At 35.6% G+C, this 22,136-nt stretch overlaps 1 pseudogene; it reads left to right on the forward strand.

Annotated features, from left to right (window-relative positions):
* Nucleotides 1–6,410: 6,410 nt before the first annotated feature.
* On the forward strand, nt 6,411–8,685 carry LOC100734364 (cullin-1-like; annotated as a pseudogene).
* Nucleotides 8,686–22,136: the final 13,451 nt, after the last annotated feature.

Genomic DNA, 22,136 nt, shown 5'->3' on the forward strand with positions numbered 1-22,136 from the left:
GACTCATTTTTAGGATGCTTTTATTCAGGGATTTTTAGCCACTTTTTAGGTTTTTTTAATAGAATAGACTTTTTCAGAGTAGTTTTTTAAAAAAAGATCTTTTATTTCAGTGATAAGAACTTTTCATGTCTCCCTTTGCTGGACATTTTCTTTTTTTCTTGGTTTGTCATGCTAAAAGTTTGTCAATTATTTTTTTATCTTCTCAAAGACTCTCTACTTTATTGATTCTTTGTATTTTTCTTTTTGAACAGTTGTTCTTTGATCTTCATATTTCTTTCCTTTCACAGTTTTGCGCTGGGTTTATTCCTGCTTTTTGAAGTCCCTGAGATGTAACGTTGAGGAGGTGGGCTTGACTGCTGCCTCGAGCCACCACATCCTCATTCCACAGTCCTCTCAATCCCCCAGCTGTCTTTTCTCTCTCCCCCATGCCCAGGTTACTCCATGTCCCCTCCCCTCCTTTGTACTTACACATTTCAGACCCTTTGAGCAGTGTTCCAGTTCTTGTTTCACCACAATTCCTTCCTTAATGTGTTTCCATCCTGAATATCCTACAACGTGAAAACCAGGCACAGAACAAATGCTACCGTCCAAATGCACAAAGTTGTCTCACATTCGTTATGGTGTCCATAGAAAAGGAATGTGTGATACATAAACAGGAAGAAAAATCATTCTGCCTAATCAGAAGTGCTGTCAAGGAGTATGTGATGACTGGTCTTTCTCTTAAGATACCTGTGCCGGATTGTTTCCTCTTAATAAACCTCAAATTTTCTCCACTGTTCTGTGAGGTTGATCAAATGACAACTGTCAGATATGAAAGGATATTAGGTACTGTTTTGGATTTTAAATGTCCAAAGACCCAGAAACCTGCTTTAGTCTGAAAAGATAAATTATGTCTCTGCTGAGACCTGAGTAAATTCCTTTTCTAGCCTAATATTGTCTATCACTTTTCACAGAAAGAGAAACCTAGATAAAACAACAAGAAATAATCAATTTACTGATTGGTATAATCTAAGTCAATCAGGGTGTTAGCTTTTATTTCTGGATTAAGGAATAGTCAGGGGGCTAAGGAGCATATAGTGAGTACATGGATTTGGAAGTTGTCTACATGTTGAAAAGTGTTTCATTTTCACTGATATTGAATATACCTTTGGACTGGAGATCTGTATCTAGGAGTAAATTTAAGAAAAATGAAACTGGTGTTCCTCTTCTGGATGATATGCACAGAAAGACTCATATACAGCAGGTATCTGCTCACTCACAAAAACTCTTGGGTTTTTCTTCAGCATCTTAGACTGAACGATTTTTGACTATCATTTGTTGCAGTCCTAATGCTTTAAGGCTAGAAGCAAATGTCTTTTAAATCCTATGTGATTAATAGTTCTCAATAGCATTTGTCATTTCCAAAGACCCCACATTTTGTTCCTCAAGGCAAACCTACCCCATACTGATCTGGAGAACAAATGAGGCATGTTGAATAAATAATATCTTAATGTGACTGAAATTCAGTAGTCCTCACTGCTGGAAAATAAACATTAGATTTGTGGATCAGAGACATGAGCTAAAATTTCACTTCATTTCTTTCTTGGTTGACTAAGTAAGGTAATGACATCAGTATGCTGATTTGATTAGTAATATATCTGGTCACCTAGTTGCCACATGGTTAAATGAAACCAGGGTTCTATACATTTCCTAAGAGAAACAAGAATAATTTTTTTTTTTTACTTTAAAGTATTCTGAGAAAGGTAACTTATCATCCCTCTTTAGCATTTGCAGGTCTTAATTCTATCCTTCTCAGCAAAATGTGTTTTGTAAGTGCTTAAGCTTAAGAACTATTCCTAACTTAAAAACTATATTTTCTCTTTCATGAGTGATCTTTGACCTTGAAGTGAATTGGAAACTATTCATTTACAGTTAAGCACCATAAAACCTCATCACAATATTATACACATCTGTCTCATGATATCACTTTAATGCAACTTATTTAAGTGCTGTAGGAAATGCTGGAAATAAAAATGAATTCCTTGGAACTGTTAGAGCATGTTTCCTTTTTATCTTTATCTATTAAATATCTTTGTTTTTAGACCATACTCATAAGTGAAATAAATCAATCTCGCATGTATGAATACCGAATAGCTTCCCTAATGTAAGTAATGATTCAAATATATGAAAATATGTGGCAATCATGATTCCCCATTATGTGGCCTTGAAGCCTTATAAAATTTTCACTTATTAATTAGAAAGGCTTTATTCCGGGCTTCTTGATATGGAAATATTTGAAGCTATAGTATATGAAGTTTTATCCAAATATCTCAAGGAAAAAGACAGACACTATGGTAACTATTATTCTTTAAAAAAATTATTTAGTTATTTCTTATGTTTATTTTAATTAAGGGAAAAATTTAAAAAATTAGGATATATAATAGTAACTCTTTTCGATTTCCTATTAACTTGTTTTGAAGTCCTGTAATGCTCCCACGATCTTGTTTTGACTGATTAGACTCTGTTCCATTCTGTGGGATAGTATCAGGTCCGAGGGTATAGGCAACTACTTTGAAGGCAGTAAGATTCACTAAGATGCCCATTCTGGTTTGACTATTGTCTCCTTTGGAAGTCCTGTAATGTTTACAATGTCTAAGTTTTATTGGTCTTGTTCTCTACTGTTTTGTCCAACTTTATAATATCTAATGAGATAGACAAATCTTTTTAAGGAAACAAGAGACAACGTTGATAACTATTGTTAATAACCGTATACTCTGTTCTACATCATGTGCTAAGTCTATCCTTGGTTTTCACTGACAGCTTTGTTCTGCCATATTTGACTTTATTCTCCCCCCCCAAAAAGTAATAAGAACTAAGGAGTAATAAAATCTAAAATGTGAAAAAAAAACATAATAGGAAATAATTTTCTACTGATATTGCAGAATGCTTAGATGCTCAAAAGAACAGAAGAAATCTTTAAGATCAGTGCCATCTGACAGTAATACATGGCCAGCTATATATATATATATATATATATATATATATATATATGAATAATATATGTAAATTTGCTTTTTTGTATAACTACATTATTTAAAGCAATAAAGAAAAATTTATTTTTAATGCTATATTTTATCTAACAAAAAATATCAAAGTTCTGTTTTGATGGGTAATAAACTATTAATAAGATATTAATGCTTTAAAGTCTACTATAAGTTTTACACTTTTGCTAACTTGGCCACTCATACACAAGAACAGATATCCGTATGTGACTGGTAGTCGACTACACGTATGGCAGTGCATCTCTACCATATTTGCATTTATTTTCCACAGCACAAACACATTGGAAAAATCTATTTTTTTTTATAATTATTCTTCATGTGTTCCTTCTAGTTGCTTTGCTTTGCTATTCTGTTTTAGTGACTGGTCATACACCTCCCTGACCCTTGCTTTATTTTCCTTCAGTCTACTAAGAGATATTACTAGATTTATGGTTTTGACAGCAAGGCATGAATTCCAGGAGACTTCAGTTCTTATAATTATTGACTTGGATTTGCTTCACAGCTTTCTTTTAATGGTAAGCATCTTTTTAAACCTGAGACAAAAGCTATGTTTACTATTTGCTATATAGGTGAACTTGGGAAAATTATTTTGAGTCTCTATATTTGAGGTTTCTTCTTCCTAATTTGAAAAATACTATTTTCTAATAAGATTGTTCTGAGAATTTTATGAGATGATCTTTATAGGTAGTACTGGAAGTGTCACATGGTGAGCAGTTACTGGACATAAACAGGCATGCTTGTATTATGGGTGTATTTTACTGACTGGATAACATGAGTTATCTGATTTATTCATTTCCTATTGTAATTAGAGATGATATAAAATTACTCCAGTTGCAATAAATAGAAACTACATTTATTCAAAGCATCCCTCTACTCAAATAGCAAAATCATATAAATCTTCTTAAAGACAACAATTGTCCTTCCATTAAAAAAAACCCAGATGTTTTCACTGACATCTTACAATATGACAAGATTTCAACCCAACTTCTGACCCTTTAACAGCATATCATAAGACTGAATATAACATTACTCTATTTCAGTGAAAGTAAAATAATTATTTTAAAATACATACAAATTCTTAATTAACCAATTTTGATTGAGTTGTAATGTTTTCTTGGTTATGCTAAAGTTTACAGTCCATTTTAATTAGATGTCTTAAAGAGTGTCTGATATTTTTATCTCTTTCTATCCGTGTCAGCCTTCTATTTACTTATTATCCATGAGGCACCCAGAGTTACCATTCAGAAGTACAAATAATATCATTTATATATCAGGGATCTCACATTACACTTAGAACACAATCCTACCACCCACAAAGGCCCAAAGGATATGGCCTTGTTTTTCCGAACATCTTTTATATCACTCACTACTGCTCCTCTAGCATACTTTTCCATACTGTTCTAATTTCTTCCTTTAAAATTGCATGCTTCAGCTTCAATTGACTACCTTTGCATGGAATATTCTCCTTTCTCTAATGGTTCTGCATTTATTTCAAATATTGATTCTTCAGAAAGGTCTCTCTGATCAGGGCACCTAAGACACAACCAAGGTAAAATATGAATTGTCCTCCATATCATTATTCCTGAACCTAATACTCTTCATCTCCTACAATTTCATTCTCACTTTTAAAAATTATCTTAGTTCTGTGCTGACTTTTTAAAGGAATTTGTCTCTTTCTGTCACTAGATACAAATCTACTAGGGAAAATTCCTATCTTACTCACCGTGAATCTCCTGTACTTATGATGGTGTCAGGAAGATATTTTTCAAAGAATTTTTGTTGAACAGTAAATAAATGCCTTACCTAAGAAAAAGTGCTGATCTGCGTGGTCTTATTTATACAGTATGAAATGGTCACCCCTCATGGAGTGAACAGTTTCAACCCAGGGCAGACCTAGCAAGCATGAAGTTACTGGTCACATCATATAGTTGCCTCCTGTTTTAGTAGCTTCTCTTATTGCTGGACAAAATACCTGATTCACAATCTAGAAACAGAGAGGTTTATTTTTGCTCCCAGTTCAGAGTTTCAGTCTATGCTCTGTAGGCTTAAACATAGAAAGAGATCGGTAGAGGGTCTAGGCAAAGAAAAGCTATTCCTATCATGGCAGTCAGGCAGCAGAGGGAAAGAAAGAGCCAGAAAGGAAAATGTAGCTTCCAGGTCAGGCCCCTCGTGACCCTCCTCTAACTACATCCCACCTTGCAGCAGCAAGTCAGTTGTAGCACCTCCAAATGCAATCACACTCCCCATGCCCTGATTTCAATAAAATGAGCCTTTTGGGGGAAATCTGACTATAAACCATAACACTTCCATACGACCAACTGAATATGGACCCTAGGGCTCTTGAAAGTGTAAGGCACTTGCTTTTTTACTGCCTGCTTCTAATATTTTCCTCTTTTACTCTTTCAAGGGTATCAGCTGTTTTAGATTTAATGGCTCTAAATGAGAACTGAACTGAAGAGGGCGGAGTAGACAAAATAATACAATAGAAGTAGAAAGACCAGATGTAGATCTAGAATGGAGACTACAGATCTTAATAAACAAAATAAAAAACAAACAAAAAAACTGAAATCTTTAGGATTTTTTTTCTAGAAGCTGGATATAAGAATAATGCCTATCTTAGGAGAGGTCCCAGCCCAAAGAGTGGCAGATGCATCAACCCAGCCTGCGGGGTACCCCAAGGCACAGATCTGTCTGCAATGAGATCTCATTCTCTATATTTAAAGGACATATGTTGTGGTTGATTGATTGTGTCAACTTGAGACAGTTAGAAGCTAACTAAATGGGTTTAGCAATTCTACACCCAAGGATATAGAATAAGACCCATCCTAGGATGGGTTATCACCTCGAGGTATAAAAGGGGAGGAGGAAGGACGAATCCATTCCATTCTTGGGAGAAGCTCCAGTCTTCACCTTTGGTTTGAACCTTGCCTCCTGGTTTTCAGTATAGACTCTTCAGCTTTCCAGTGTAGACTCATCAGCCTTTCATCACAGAGCCTTCGGCCTTCTGTAGCAGACCTATCAGCCTGCCAGTGGGGACTTGCACAAGACACTAAGGTGAACTCCAGACCTTGGATTGAATCCTTTGGCCTCCAGTGCATAGATATCCTCTGCACGCTTCCTCATCAGACTCTGTGACTGACTATCATAAGCCAATCTTGTTTCTGTATATCCCAGGTTATATCTGTTCTCTCTAGTAAAACCCTGACCAATGCAACATCCTTTCTGAGTTTCTGTGAATAAATTTGGGGTGATACTATATATTTTCACTTAATGGTTAATTAGCTTGAATTGGTCATGAATAAGGACTGTTATAGGTTCATGGTCTAACGAACAAGGATCGTTATACTGAACTTCAGAACATTACTCATAATGTCATCAAGCAAGAGTGAGAAACATGGACTGACACAGATTGGTATCAATCAGATCTGGAATGACATTCAAGCTGGAATCCAGCAAGTCTGTACCAGACAAAGTATGGCCAAGTTTCAATACATGGAACTCTACACCCATGTTTATAACTACTATACTGGTATACAGCAGCCCAACCAAGTCCAAGGAGCTGTGCTTCCTCCTCCTGAGTCAAAAAGCAGACAGACATCCAGAGGAGCCCAGTTTGTTGGCTTGAAATACACAAACAAAATAAGGAATTTTTGAAGATTTACTTGAAAAATCTTCTTAATGATGGAAAAGGTTTGAGAGATGAAAGTGTACTCAAGTTCCACACTCAGCAGTGAGAGGATTACTGATTTTCAAACAAAGTGCTGAATGGAGTTTGTGCCTACCTCAGTAGACACTGAGTTTGCTGTGAATGCCTGAAGGAAGAAAAGGAATGTATGAAATCTGTTCACTTGCATTGGAGAGATGGCTCAAGACATTGAATAAACAAATGGAAAAAATGCTGTTTTAAAGCTTATTGTAAAGGAAAGAAATGGTGAGACATCAATACAAGACTGATTAGTGAAGTTGTACAGTCTTAAGTGGAACTGGGGCTGAATGAAGATGATGCTTTTTCAAAGGGCCCTACATTAATATAATACACAGAGAGATTTCATACCAGAGACTACTGACCTCTTGCAGCAGAACTCAGGTACTGAATATGTGAGAAAGGCGGAGGCCTATCTGTGAGAGGAGCAGAGGCAAGTGGAAGTCTATCTGTACAAGAAGACACAGGATGATGGCCCAGAAGTGTAAGCAGACCCGCATGGAGAAGCACCTGGAAATTTCCACATGGTGTTCCAAAACTTGCTGGATGCTTACAAGAACAAAGATTTGGGACACAAGTATAATCTTGTATCTCGAATCCAGGATGGCCTGAGATAATTGAAAAAGTTGCTGGAGATGCACAGCAGGGTCTTGCAGCAATCAAAAAGTGTGGGGAAGCTGCTTTGAACAACCCCAAAATATGTACAGACAGTGCTGGATCTTCATAAAAGATATAACGCTCTGGGGATGTCAGCATTTAACAATGACACTGTCTGCATGGCTGTACTAGACAAGGCTCTCAGTTACTTTATCAGCAACAGTGAGGTCACCAAAATGGCCCAGTTGTCCAGTAAACCTCCTAAGTTGCTGGTTTGGCACTGTGATTCTTAATTGAAGAAAAGTTCCAAGAACACCCCCCCCCAAAAAAAAAAGAGGCAGAGCTAGAAGACATAATCAATTGATGGTTGCCTTTCAGTACATCAAGGACAGAGACGTGTTTCAGGAATTCTGTGCAAAGATGTTGGCCAAGAGACTGATGCACCAGAACAGGGCAAGTGATGATGCTGAGGGCAGCATAGTCTCTACAAGAAGCAGTCTTGTAGTTTTGAATATACCTCCCACCCTAGTGGATGTTCCAAGACATCAGTGTAACCAAAGACTTAAATGAGCAGTTCAAAAAGCACCTGACAAATTCAGAATCCTTGGACCTGGATTTTAGTATCTAGGTCCTGAGATCCAGATAGTGGCCCTTTCAGCAGTTGTGCACATTGACCATGCTATCTGAGCTGGTGCATAGTTATCAGCGATTCACAGTTTTTTATGCCAGCTGTTACTATGGCAGAAAGGTGACCTGTTTATATCAGCTGTCCAAAGGAGAACTAGTAACTAACTGTTTGAAAAACAGATACACTCTGCAGGTGTCCACATTCCAGAAGTCCATCCTGCTACAGTACAACTCAGAGGATGCCCATATGTGGAGCAGCTGACAGACAGCACTCAACATGGACATTTTGGCACAAGTCCTTCAGATTTTATTGAAGTCGAAATTATTGGCCTTGGAAGATGAAAACGCAAATGATGATGAGGTGGAATTGAAACCAGACACTTTAATAAAATTGTATCTCAGTTATAAAAATATGAGTCAATATCAATGTGCTGATGAAGATAGCACAGAAGCAGGAGCAGGAAACCATGCACAAAATCATAGAGGATGATTACAAACTCCTCATCAAGTTGATGCCATTGTGTACATCATAAAGACAAGGAAAGTCCTAAGCACCAGGAGCTGGCCACCATGTTCAAGTCGCAGGTCCCGGTGATGAAGAAATGCATCCACATTGTGATTGAGAAGGAGTATTTGGAGCCAGTGGATGGAGAGAAGGATATCTACAGCGTCCTGACCCATCCCTGGCTGAGGGTCTCAGCATGGCTGGCAGATTAGCTGGTGAGAGAGCAGGGACAGTGTGTCACTGCAGTTGCCTGCCACTCGCCAACATCCCTTTTTAACCTGAGACCAGGGATCACCATTGGCCTCAGCTTCCCAGCAGAACTGCTCAGGAGTGATACATTTCAAATCTGCATGTAGGGACACCTATACCATTGAATCTAATTAAGAACAGAGAGGCTGATCCTTCATGAGAAGTCTGTATGCTACTGCATCTAAATCAATACACTGGCCGTCTGCTGGAAACTGTCATCAGGCAGCGCCTGTACTATGGGCAGCACTTTGAGAGGACATCTGATTGGACCTATGTGTAATCTGCTATGGAAATCATTTGTGTAGTGTGTTTCATTTATTAATGTTTGAAAATAAAATTAAAGGATTTCTGTACAAAGAAAAAAAGAATGTCTCTCTCATAGATGTTGTAATGATGCAATTATATAGTCTATGTAAAGTGCCATTAGTCATTAGCAATCTATCAGAGGCAAATATTTCCTTTCTTTTCCTTTTTCTTTTCTTTTCTTTTTTCTTTTCCTTTCTTCTTTCTTTCTTTCTTTCATTCTTTCATTCTTTTCTTCCCTCCATCCTTCCCTACTTCTCTTCTTCCTTCCTTCTTTCTGAAATTTGTGTCTTACTGTGTTATCAAAGCTGGCCACAGCCTCCTGAGTAGCTGGGATCACAGACATCCACCACTGTACCTAGTTCTCTTGTATTCCTCTACCTTCTTTTACTCTGATTCTAATAGTTTTGACTTGAAAAATGTGTCTCAGTGGATTTAGGAACCAAGAGGCAGTGGATTTTATGGTAAATAGAACTATACATATAATCTAGCTGGGGCTTCAGTCTAGAAAATCCCCAGATAAAAGTGAAAGATAGCTTTATTTCTCTATGAACTTTAAACAAATAAATCTCCTTTTATATCTTCATCTGGAGGAGTAGTAACTTAGGCGAAGAGGATTTGGACATTCCATAGATGTCTCTCAAAAATAAATAGTAATTGATCAGTTCTGCACCATTTTGATAATCTTTGATAGTTACTTTTATAAAAACAAATGAATTAAAAGGACATCATTAAATTTCCATGTGTAAAACTTTTATCTTTGGTCTACAAAACAAAAAGAGAGAAAAGAGTTTTGATGAAAAAGAAGAGAGAAGTCCCCTTCCCCTGTTTTGCACTGGCCTTACACATGTGAACAAGCCTTCTACCATCAAGCTACACCCCTAACCCTTATTAAAGGCCCTTAAAATCTGGAGGAAATTATGAATTTAGGAAACACTGGAGGATAATTGCACAGTTCAAAGTCATCCCCAAATGTATATTCAAACCTATTTAGATTCATTTATTCCAAAAAAAGCCTTTATTTGTTAATAACAGCCCTTTTGTTATAACTTTGGGAGAGAGAGGATGCTACTTTAGCTTATCATCTTGAAACAGGCAATGTGGTAAAAGCTTCTTTGGGATTGAGAGCCTCTACTTGTCCTTGTTCTTCTCCCTAGGTTATATTTCCTAAGACATTTATGGGGTGTTAGCCAGAGTGCCACTGGACAGATTAGCCAAAGGTTTATATGCAAAGCTCTTTTTCTTTTTATGTATGTAAATTTCAGGAGAAAACTAATCATTCAAAGAGTCACTTCAATCACATGAAAAAGAGAGTAGGTTAGAAGGATAAACAATGATTAATGAGAACACGATCAGCCAAGAAAATAGGTTCTATTTTAATATGAAATTGCAGGAAAATTGCAAAATAAAAGCTCATCCCTTAAAATGGACAATTTGCCAGTGTACGTGAAATTACTACTAATTCTTTTTTAAATGTAGATTTCAAAGTATCCTTCTTTAAAGCTATGCATAAAAGACACTGACCTATCTTATTAAAATAAAAAATTGGGGGAAATAACATTAAAATTTTTTTAATTCCTTTTACATGATTCAGACGATTGACTATTCTTTAGTCTCCCAAGCCTGTGTTATAGCATCCTCTGTACTTTTCTTTTCTTTATTTTTCTATATAAATAATTGAACCCAAAGCCTTCACACTGAGCTACATCTTCAAAAAGGGTCTCGTGTTAATTTCCACAAGTTAAACCTTACCTTGTGATCCTCCTACCTCAGCCTCCCACATGCTAATGTTACAGGCTTGCAACCTCCCCCTCCAGCTTCCTGTAGACTTTATTGGCTCTCTGTGTAGTGACAGATGCATGCACAAATGATTCAGTCTATATTCTGTTTTAGCTCTTAGGGATTCCAGTATACAAACATTCATTGGCGCATAGCCTTCTATTATTTTGATCACCTTTAGACAATGAAACACCTTTGGCAATGTAATTAGTTTCCAAATTGTTGCAATACTCTTGGATTGTAGTAATGTAATATAGTAGTTAAGCCTATGGGGTTTAGCATCACATGGAACAACACTAGAACCTTGAAAGCAGCATTGTGATCTTCCTGAGGGTAACACACTGTCAGTTATTCCAATAAATATAGGGAGTATAAAAACTTCTAATTGGTTAAAAATGTGTAAAGGATTTATGAAATAATGTGAACAGTAGTTGGCACGCAGAGAAAATTCCACAAATAATAGTGTTATAAGAGAAAAATAAACATTGATGCATTATATATTTGCAAAGAAGTGGAAAATATACATATACATATTTCTGAATTTTGGTGGAACACACAGTTTTCTCCTTGCTAGCATCACTAATTTTCCCCTGAAATTTATAGAAATGACTAAATTCTATTCTATTGTGTCTATGTTGTTTCTTTCATTAAACATAATGCTTCTAACTCATATTCTTTTCAATTGCAATAGTTTTAAAATTCTCACTGTTTTTATATCTCTTTGAATGTTAATACTTCTATTTTGTTATTCATTGTTCTAAAACAGATAGTGCTCTTAGTCTGTGCCCCACCTTTTTCTGAGAAGTGGAAGGTTTTGGCATAGAGTGCAGTCCTTGAAAATGAGAAACAATCTGACTTTTGCTACTATTTGTCTGGCTATTTATTCCAATCTGGTCTCACTGTCCTCTCTCCAACATAGAGTGATTTCTGTCTTTATAGTTTCAACTATGTTGGGATCCAATTCACTCTGAATGTTAACTGTCTTAATTCTCCTCCATGTAGTTATCCTTATATCTGAAAACTAGTTAGGAATTGTTATGATTTGCTTTCAGTTGCCCCACCCCAAGCATCATGCAATCATGGATGTGGCTGAGTCCAGTGTTCCTGACTGGTTTGTTGTCTGGTTCTGGGATTGGTGGTGTGAGTGTTGTAACCATCCAGGGGCAAGGATGGCATACAGTATAAGGGTGGGAAGAAGGTGTGTCTTTTCTCTTTTGTTCTGTTCTTGCTTGTCATTTGCTGTGGCCATGAACAGTTGCCCTTCCCTGGCCTTGGAGCCAGCTGAGTATGGACTGAAACCTCTAAGAACTGTAAGAAATAAACTTTCCATTGCTTCACTTTGGGTATCAGGCATTTTGTCACAACAAGAGAAAAGTAACCAAGACAGAAATTGGTACCAGAAGAGTGGGATCATTGCTGGGAAGGTACCTGACCATGTGGCTCAAGGGCATTTGGGAATGGCTAGTGGGAAGAGTTTGGAAAGGTTCAGAGACAGCACCCGAAAGAGTGGCACTGGAATGCCTTAGGCTGCTCTGCATGTGAGATTCTGGTCAGAGCTCAAGAGACCAGAAGGCTGATAGAAAGCCTGCCAGTAAAGACTGGCTTTGGGAGGTTTTTGCTGGGAAAAAAGACTATATTGGTTGTTGGATTCCACACAATGTGTGTTATGGCTTGACAGAAAGTATATCTGCATTTTGCTCATGTCCAGAGACTTTGCCTGAGATTGAGATTAAGAACAGTAGACTAATTAACCTTGCAAAAGAAAGTACAAGGCAGTCTAATGTCAAGGCAGTGGCATGGCTATCATTTTAGGCTTTTAACCAGATTTATGTTGTGAATCAAGAGCAAAGAGCTAAGCAGGATGTTTTAAAATGTGAGTTTGACCAGAAAGCTGTGGACTGTAAAGATAGACCTGAGACCTCAATTGCTGAGAAGAAACAGAGAAATAAAAAAGATGGCCTGGGGGCATCCTGAGAAGAAGTGGGTCTCTACCCTTTGCATCCTCAAAACTGCAAAAGTGAAAGATTTTGCTCAGAGGAGAAAGCCGCAAAGTGTCGTGTTCCAGAGTGGCAATGGAGGCGATAGGAGGTTCCAAAATGGTGGTGGCTGCACCAGATTCCAGGATGGCAGCAACATAGAAAAGCTGTTCCTAACAATCAGGCTCAGAGAGGTCATCAATCCATGCACTCCACTCCAATAGGCAAGAGAGAGGAAAGCCTGGCTACTGCTCCAGATGGCAGTGGACATTGGCAGCATCCATGTGGCACTAGTTTTAGGTGAATTGAGAATGCACAAGTTCTGAGCTTAAGGCAGCTTCCATCCTGATTTCAGAAGGCCCCGGAGGCCAAACAATGCACCGCTGAGAGGACAGTATACGAGCTGTGAGTACAAAGCCAAAGGTACAGTGGAGACCAGAAGTTTGGAAAAGCCAGTAATATGGATCATCCAAAGAAAGCTGCAAAGACTGAGCAGAGTGGTTTTAAGAGAGAAGCTCTGGGAACCCAAACCTCTGGAAGTACCATGGGGATGAGTCACTCACCCCTTTTGGAGCTTGCCCGCAGACTGACTGCTTTCGATGCTGACTGTGGAACTCAAGGACTTAATGTTTTTGCTCTGTTGGATTTGAACCTGCTTTGGTTCCAATGCTTTGTATTCCCCTGTGTGTAACTTTTGGAATGGTAATGTTGATCTTGTGCCATGGTGTGTTGGAAGTGTTTAACTTTATTTTCGTTTGTACAGGGGCTTACAGCTAAGAGTTTGCCTTAAATCTTGGAAGAGACTTGGGACTTGGACTTTTCAGCAATGCTGAAACTGTTAAGACTTTCACAAGTCTTAGAGATAGACTAAATATCTTTTGTATAAAGATGTACAGGAGTCTTTGGGAGACCAGGGATGGAATACTATGATTTATTTTCAGATGGCACTCCCAGGCTCATACAATCATGGATGCAGCTGAGTCTGGTGCTGGGATTGGTGGTGTGAGCTGCACCCACCCAAGCATAGAGCCTGCATACAGTGTAAGGGCAGGAAGAAGGCGTGTCTTTCCTCTTTTGTTCTGTTCCTGCTTGCCATTTGCTGTGGCCATGAACAACTGGCCTGCCACACCATGCTGCCATGGAGCAAGCTGAGTATGGACTGAAACCTCCAAGAACTGTAAGAAATAAATCTTCCCTTGCTTCACTTTGGGCGTCAGGTATTTTGTCTAGAACAAAAGTAATTAATACAAGAATTATGTTTGAATTGAATCTGATGTCATTGTTTTAAAGATCCTATGCTCAGGCTCTCCATTTTACTGATGAAGAGATTGAAGCTCAGCTGATCCAAACCCTCAGAAGAAGGAAGATAGCAGGTTTAAACTCACATCAGTGCTTGCTAACACTGGAGCAATAATATCAGTTTTATTTAACACAGTTTATCTTAGTTTAATGTAACTTACTTGCCACTTCTTTCATGGTTTTTTCCCCCTGAAGTTTCCCCTTCATTAGACTACATGTCCATCGCCTGTCACAAATCCATTGCTGACCTCTCTGCCTTTATGTGACTCTCTGTGGCTACTTTTATCCATTAGAATGAGCTTGAAATACTCTTCAAAATCCAGCTCTATTTATAATCTAAGCTTAATGTTTGGCCATGATAAAGCTCAATATTTATTACTAAAATTCTTACTTTTACCTGTTTTCTCATATTTACCTTACCTGTGCATTCTGAAACAGTAAACAGCATTTATTATTCTGCATTATAAGGCAAAAATCTTAACAACAAAATTTTATTACTACAAGCTCTTCATTTTTAAGCACATGATAAATTAATAATAACTTGTATTATTGATTTTTGGGGCATCAGATATAGAAATGAGTATTTATCAGTCATTTGCATTCTAGAAAACCTCAATATTCATTTCTGATGGAAAAAAATCTAACCTTCCATGCCCAATGTTCTGCTTTTAACAATTACACAATAGGGGCTACTATTTAACATTTAAAATGCTATCTTAATATAATAAATGATTATATTAATGCTTAGTTTTTCCATAGAAGTGAAATTCATCTTACATTTTATTAACTGTTATTGACCAGATTAAGCACAAGTGATTTTTGTTGTTATATTAAATATAATTTGTAGATGACAATTTGCAGACTAAGCAGCACTATTGATAGTTTAGGATTGAGATCAGAAAGTTTGCATAGAATTCTTAAATACATTACTTTGGTAGCCCATCTAGTTTGGTTACAGTGGTCTTGTTAATTAATAATGTAATATTGCAACAAACAATCTTGGAATTTAGGCAAAATATGCATAATTTCTGTCTGCAGGTTTCTTTCTTAATAAACACATGTTAATCTGTGCTTTTTGGTTATTCTCTAATTATTGTCACTGGTTTTGTCTTTAGATCATAACAGTATGTATTCTAAAATGTAAATATTAATTGGCAAACTTTAGCATCTTCAAGGCAGGTACTTAGCTATGGTTTGCAGCAATATTCACAGGTAATATAAATATGATAAAACATTTTGTGAGCCACCCAAGTGATTATTAGGAGGCAAAAGGCAAGAAGACACTGAAACACAGTATTTTGAAAAAGATGAAGAATCTACCTGCAGATATAAACCTAGAATGTCCCAAAGGGGAACTTAACAAGCTTAATCTAAGTTCGTGATAATCACAGATGAGAGTTTTGATCAGAGAAGATGAAGCTATTCCAGTGTCTTTCTGCTGATTGGTGTTTTCTTCTACTCATTCTTTTTCATAATTTTCCACTCATTCTACACACAGCTCTTTGCTTACTCTACCTAATAATTTCTTGGTTATTGTAGTTACCCTGACATTATTCACATATTATTTGTATCTAGATATTCCTGTGGCAAACAAAGTTATTAAGTAAGACATTAGGCTTCCAAGGACAAGGAAGATATGAATTAGTTCCAGAATTTGTTTCCAGAGTGATTAACACCAAAATTAAAGATTTTTAGGTTATATCTTTCTTCTTTTTGTTTTCTACCCCAGCTATCACTGAGTCTACCTTAGCGATCCCTTTGGAAGATATAAACACCTTCAAAGATCCCTCAGTTTTGGCTACTTTTCAAAGATAAAAAAAAGTTAACTGGATTGTAAAAAATATTCCTTTTACTGAATCACTTAGAATATGGATTCTCTTGTGATGAGTGAACATTTCAGGGATCAGTATAAGTCAGAGCTGATTTTTTTTTTTTGTCACTAGATTTAAATCCAGTTGACCTCACGCCTACAGAGTGATCAGGCTGCTGCTGAATATGACATAGGAAATAAATTTATGTTTCAGTGGAAAAATTATTCTTACTTTTTAAATAAAACCTTTTAGCCTGCCCTCAGTCTTATTCTATAGGATTTATGAAGTGATACATAAAGGAGTATTTCTCAATTTCCAAGAGAACAAGGAAGCTTAATTACTGACATGTCAAGTATGCTAAATTGAGGAAGTATTTTTAAAGAAACTAACTTAGAAACATTTAAAGAATCTATATTCATATGATTTAGGTAAATCTTTGTCAGAAGAGGTGAATTGAAAAGTTTTGTATAATAAAAATGCTATTCATTCCCTGATATGTAGATGACAGGCCTAATAAATGCTATTTTTAAAAATGTTTTGGTTATTTTTCTAAACCCTTCTGAAACTCCTACTTAATATTTCAGCTCATTAAATGTATGAATATGTTTTAACTAAACTGAACTAATATTCTGACAAATTTTATTTCATCAGAAATTATGCTTTATAATATTTCAAATTGAATATAATTTCTAAAAGTTTTAGATAATTTAAAATATTTGACTAAAAGTGATTGGTAATCATTAGATCATTGTTTTCATTATATCATTTCTAACTAAGAATAAAAACTGGAACACTGACAATTAATCATCATTTGAAGTTTATATGCTTCTGTTTCCTTTTATCTTTTTTTATGATGTTGGAGAAAAACATTTTTGGGCTCAAATATTATGGTTTTATTATTTTACCTTTTTATGCCAGTTTGGGAAACTACAAAAAGATTCTTGGTATGGAAAGTCTATATATGTATAAAAGAAGGTAATTTTAATTACCTATATTTGTCCTTTCTATGCATAAAATAATATTAAATACAATTGGATATTCTCACTCTTCAAATGTTTATATTCATCAAGCCTTAAAAATCTCAAAGGAATGTTCATGTGTATAGTGATAATTAGTGATATATACCATATCGAAAATTGAAACTAAGCAATTTATTAGATTTAGTTATTGTTTCACTGGAAGTTATGAATAAAAGCATTCTATGAATGCATAATGCATAAATAACATTTTATTAAATATTATGAAGTTAGTTTTGAGTTCACAGCCACCTAAAGATCTGTACTGTTAGAAGATTTATTTTCCAGAATATAGAAGAATATAAAAGATAAAATGGAAAATTGATATTATTGAATTTCATTCCATGTAGCTAAAAAGCTCTCAAATACATCAGATATCAACAAACTTACTTAATTTTCATGGCTTGATTTTTTGTTTGCTGTTTATTACAAAAAGGATCATTTTCTTTTATTATGTTTTCTACTAAAATAGCAAACTTTTATGTATTTATGAAAACTTTACATTGTAATAATTTTATTATGTCACTGACTAGGAATGGTTCTCAATTATGAATGACCTAAAATTACTTATAACTTCATTATTTATACCTATCTTCTATGTTGTTGTCACTTTTAAGTATGTAGCAAATATCATTTATTAGGTATTTATAGTATTATATTTCATGACAAATTTGATTTTGTCCTTCCAGATTCAAATCTTTAGTCAAAAGCAAAATGAAATTACCAGGATGTATTTTATACCTAAAAATTCTTTGAAATTTATCAGAGGTACACTAATAAATCACAAGATTTTTTTTATCTTCATAGACCAATTCCAGAATTACTGCATTTGATTCCTAAGTTTCATTGGAAAAACTGTCAAATGGGACAGCTGCTCCTCCCTGTATGGGTTTAATTTATGCTATAAAACGTTATTAAATAACTTTTAAACATGGAGGGTTCCATACAAATTTTCTAATTGTTAGTCAATGACACTGTCTCTTTCTCTGAAGACAGCATTGATACATTCTTATTAAAGGAATATACATATATATTTATATCAGATATATCTCTATATATCTGCACTTATCTATCTTCATACACAATTTTTATTTATAACATTTTCTTCATTTTATAATACATATATGTATATATAAATCTTGAAATATTCTTGGAGTATATTCTGTGTTCTTAGAAATATTCTTAACTGTTATGCTTTTATAAACATCTTGTCAGAAGCTTTTCTCCTTGGTCTTATTATCTTTTAATTCACATCAATTACATTAGTGTAATTTCTTTGTGCCCTGAATCATTGTTGCCACCAATTTTCATCAGATTTTCACCATTGCAACTCATCTGTAATAAATTCACGACAACCATCTTGAATCTCTATTATCTACAGATAACTTTTTGAAACTCTGACCTTTCTCTGAATGTTCGATAATCAACTAGCCAGAATTCTTTCTATACTCAAAAAAGGACTGTCTTAGAGTCCTATAGAAAAGGAAACAATAAGTACGTACAACAATTGTTACTTTGAAGGACAGAATATTGAGTATAGGTCTTTGAATTTGGATAGCATCATGTAGAAACTTAAACACCATGTAGTTTCTGGATCAGAATTTTCTACAGTTGAAAGAAAGATCTACCAGACTGTTGTCTTAAGAATTAGTGGAACAACAACTAAGTAATAGGGCTGAATGAATTCATGAGAAGTGACTATAGATATATATTTTACATGCCTAAAATGTTAATACATTAAGTATATGTTTTAGTCTATATATGGAACACATAGACATTTATCTGTTACATGACTATTGTATTGTACTGATTGTAAAACAAAATTGTATCAATGTATCTAAATACATAGTACCTGATAAATGTGTACAGTTATTATGCATAAGTTAAAATAAGTGAAAGTAAAAATACTTCAATAATTCAATAGATCATATAGGTAAACTGAAGAGAAAACTAAGTTGATATATATTATATTCATGTGAACACACACACACACACATATATCCATACCTATACATACCTATATATTATATATACCCTTTTGAGTATCTCTAAGTACGTCAGAGTTCCACTGCTGATAGTGATGTGATGAAGATTATAAGCTATTGAAATGAATCACTATATCTTTCTCTTATTTTTATTTTCTCATTTCAATGAGACAGCCTTGTTTAAGGACACCAAACTTTTCCCACCCATATGATGGTGTTCTATTCACACTGATAGCTTCTTTTTTTTGTCTATTTTCCTCCATAACAAAATCTTCTCAATAGTCATGTCTCCTGTCTCTTAACCTACTGTCCTTTAAGTTCAGGAGGAGTTATTTTTTTGGAAGATCTCCCTACACATACTGGCATCTCTGGCACAATCATTGGTGACCTTCTGGGTTTAGATTCAATGACTTAAAATGAAGATTTTGGAATCTGACACAACTGAATTCAAATTCTTGGTCTTCCATTTACTCTGTGAGTGAGAAATTTCTTACATATTTAGTTTACTTAACAAGGCTGAAATACAAAAAGTGTGTTTGTATGTGTGTGTGTAAAAAATATATACGTGCATAAAGCTATATGGTGATGATTATTGAAACAGATGGATAAGGAGGGAAGACTAACAATACTGGTTATTAATAAAATATGAAAATAAAATATGAAACTACTATACTTGAAATTATGTAGTAGCAAAATAGGTTTGCAGAGGAAAATAAATGAAAACAAGTTTGTATTTGATTCAAGAGTAATTTTAAATTGGAAAAAAAATGCAACCAACTATTCCGCTCAGAAAAACGAATAGCTAGATTATGAATTTTCCTAATGATAGAAACTGGGATGCTGAGATGTTGTGTAAGATGCTTGAGATGCTGACCTGAAGCTTGTACAGTGAAATTAGACATTTCTAGAGTGTTTTGTAAAATTATTTTGGACTGATAATAAAAGCAGCAAATGAAATGAAAGTTTTGGTATGGAAATCACTCAGCTTTCCGGGTTCTTGTATCCCTGTGGCACAGAGTAATAAATCAGCTGCAATGGCCTGGCATCATTCATGGCCCTAAGGGAGACCCAAGCTCTTTTGAGCTTTATTATGTGTGCTCCTGACCGGGAGGGAACCTTTTGTGACAATATTGTGTGAGTGCCCCTGGTAATGTGTTGCTTTTTCTCATTAACCTGTTGTCTGCCTGCAGAGCTCAGGAAGTCATCTCTAGACCACTGGATTAGTTCATTTCTTTGAGAAATGATAACATCAAAACCAAAGGTTTTAAAATTTTAATGTAAAATTTTTGGCTACATTTTTAGGAAAACAATTGCTGGTGTAGACATATAAATTAAACATTTTTAATAATACAGATATCCCTGTGCTACACATACACAGGACTTCTGGGAGTGTATTTAAGAAACAAGGAAAGTTGGTGGGCAATAGGAATGGTACTGAAGAAGACGGAACAGGTTGTGGGGGAATTTGTTTATTCAGTGACTTTGTTAATTTCAAATTTTATACCATAAGCATCTATTATTTTTGAACTAAATAAGCAGTGTAGTAACACAAAGTAGGTTTCAATGGTGAGGTTGCCCATAATCCCCGTACTCTAAGAGGATAACAAAAGAATTGATAATTTGAGCCCAGCTTGAACAACCTACCAATTTAAAAACACCCTATCTCAAAATTAAAAAAAAAAAAGCAAAAAAGCTCAGTATATAGCTCAGTGTGAGAGCCCTGGGTTTAATCCCCAATGTCACAAAAGTAGATAACAAATAACAGAATAATAAAAAAGCATCCATAATATTTTGGACATAAAGAAAACTGCTAAAAAATGTATTGATCACTTTTTACGTACTAAATTCACATGTGCTTATTCTGTAAATATACACATAGGTGTGTAATATGTATAAATTTCATGCAGTTCCTTCACTCTTACTTTTTGAATACTTTGATATGAAGCATTTGACAACAGAAGACAAGGAATCTCACAAAATATTTATAACCCTGGTATATTACTCAGTTTTTCTTCACTTTAAGAAAGTACCTGAGACAATCAACTTTGGAAAGGTTTGTTATGGCTCAAGGTGTTGGTAATTCCAGCCCAACACTGGGTAGAACAATTTCTGTAGTCCTCTGCTGGGCAGGCAAATGGCAAAGGTGGGATGGGTGAGCATAATAGGGTAAATTGCTCATCTCATGTTTAGGAAGCAAAAGAGAGAGACAGGTTCTGGTCCTAAGTTACAGTGGAGGGACTTGTCCCATTGATGCAAGGACTTCCACAAGGTTTATCCTCCTAAAGCTTCAGAGTGATTCTCACCAGTTACCCTGAAATGCTATTGCATGACATCTGTGTTCCTTGAAGACATGGACCTTAGGGACCATCCAAACTATAGCAACCATTTTGGAGTTTGAGTAGCACTGATAGAAAAAAGAAGAAAAGTGTGGCACAGAAGGAAAACGCACGCCATCAGTTAACTGAATTTCAATCACAACAGGATTAAACTGGAGGCCAGTCAAATGCATTTATATCATGGTCATCTACCAGGGAATCTTAATTCTCTGGACCTTCAAGACTTATAAAATTCTGAAAAGCAAAAACAATCCACAGAGTAGGTGTCCAGGGCTGGTATTCATGGTCGTCGTAATAATGGAGAGTTATGAACAGGGAGATTCAGGTCAACTTCAACTACCTTGACGCATATTCATCACCATTCTCTGTGGTTTGAAATTTCTAGTGTCTCACATCTCTCTGCTACTCTCATCTGGCTGCACCTGAGCAGTGGGGGCTTCTCAGGACCCGACTGTAATGGAAATAGGACTGGAGAACAGATGAAACTTACTTAGGCCTGATGTTGTGTCTACATTTACGGTCTAGAAAAATTAGCTTCTTCGTCATTTACATACTATCATCTTATGTGACTTTGGTGCTGGTTCTTCTGTCTTTTGACAAGGGACCATTGAGTATGGATCAGCACAGTGAAAAAGCAACAAGAGAGAGCAAACCATCAGATGGAGGAGCAGTTCCTGGCAACCCATAACTAAGACCCAGTCCTGTGTTTAAATTGCAGAATCTCCAAAAAAGTACTATTGGGAGTTGAATGCTGGATGCTGAATCTATAAATTTCCTAAATGTAACATTAGATTATAAGATTATTATAATACAAAAAATAGTATCAGCCTATTGAAATCATTTTCAGCAATAAGGAACTTGTTAGTAAACAGAAACAATATGACGTAGAGTGAGTTTTTTAAATTTTTA

Source organism: Cavia porcellus, unplaced genomic scaffold (assembly GCF_034190915.1).
Source record: "Cavia porcellus strain 051 isolate PalLab524CR breed Dunkin Hartley unplaced genomic scaffold, mCavPor4.1 scaffold_19, whole genome shotgun sequence".
In the NCBI taxonomy this organism is placed as follows: Eukaryota; Metazoa; Chordata; class Mammalia; order Rodentia; family Caviidae; genus Cavia; species Cavia porcellus.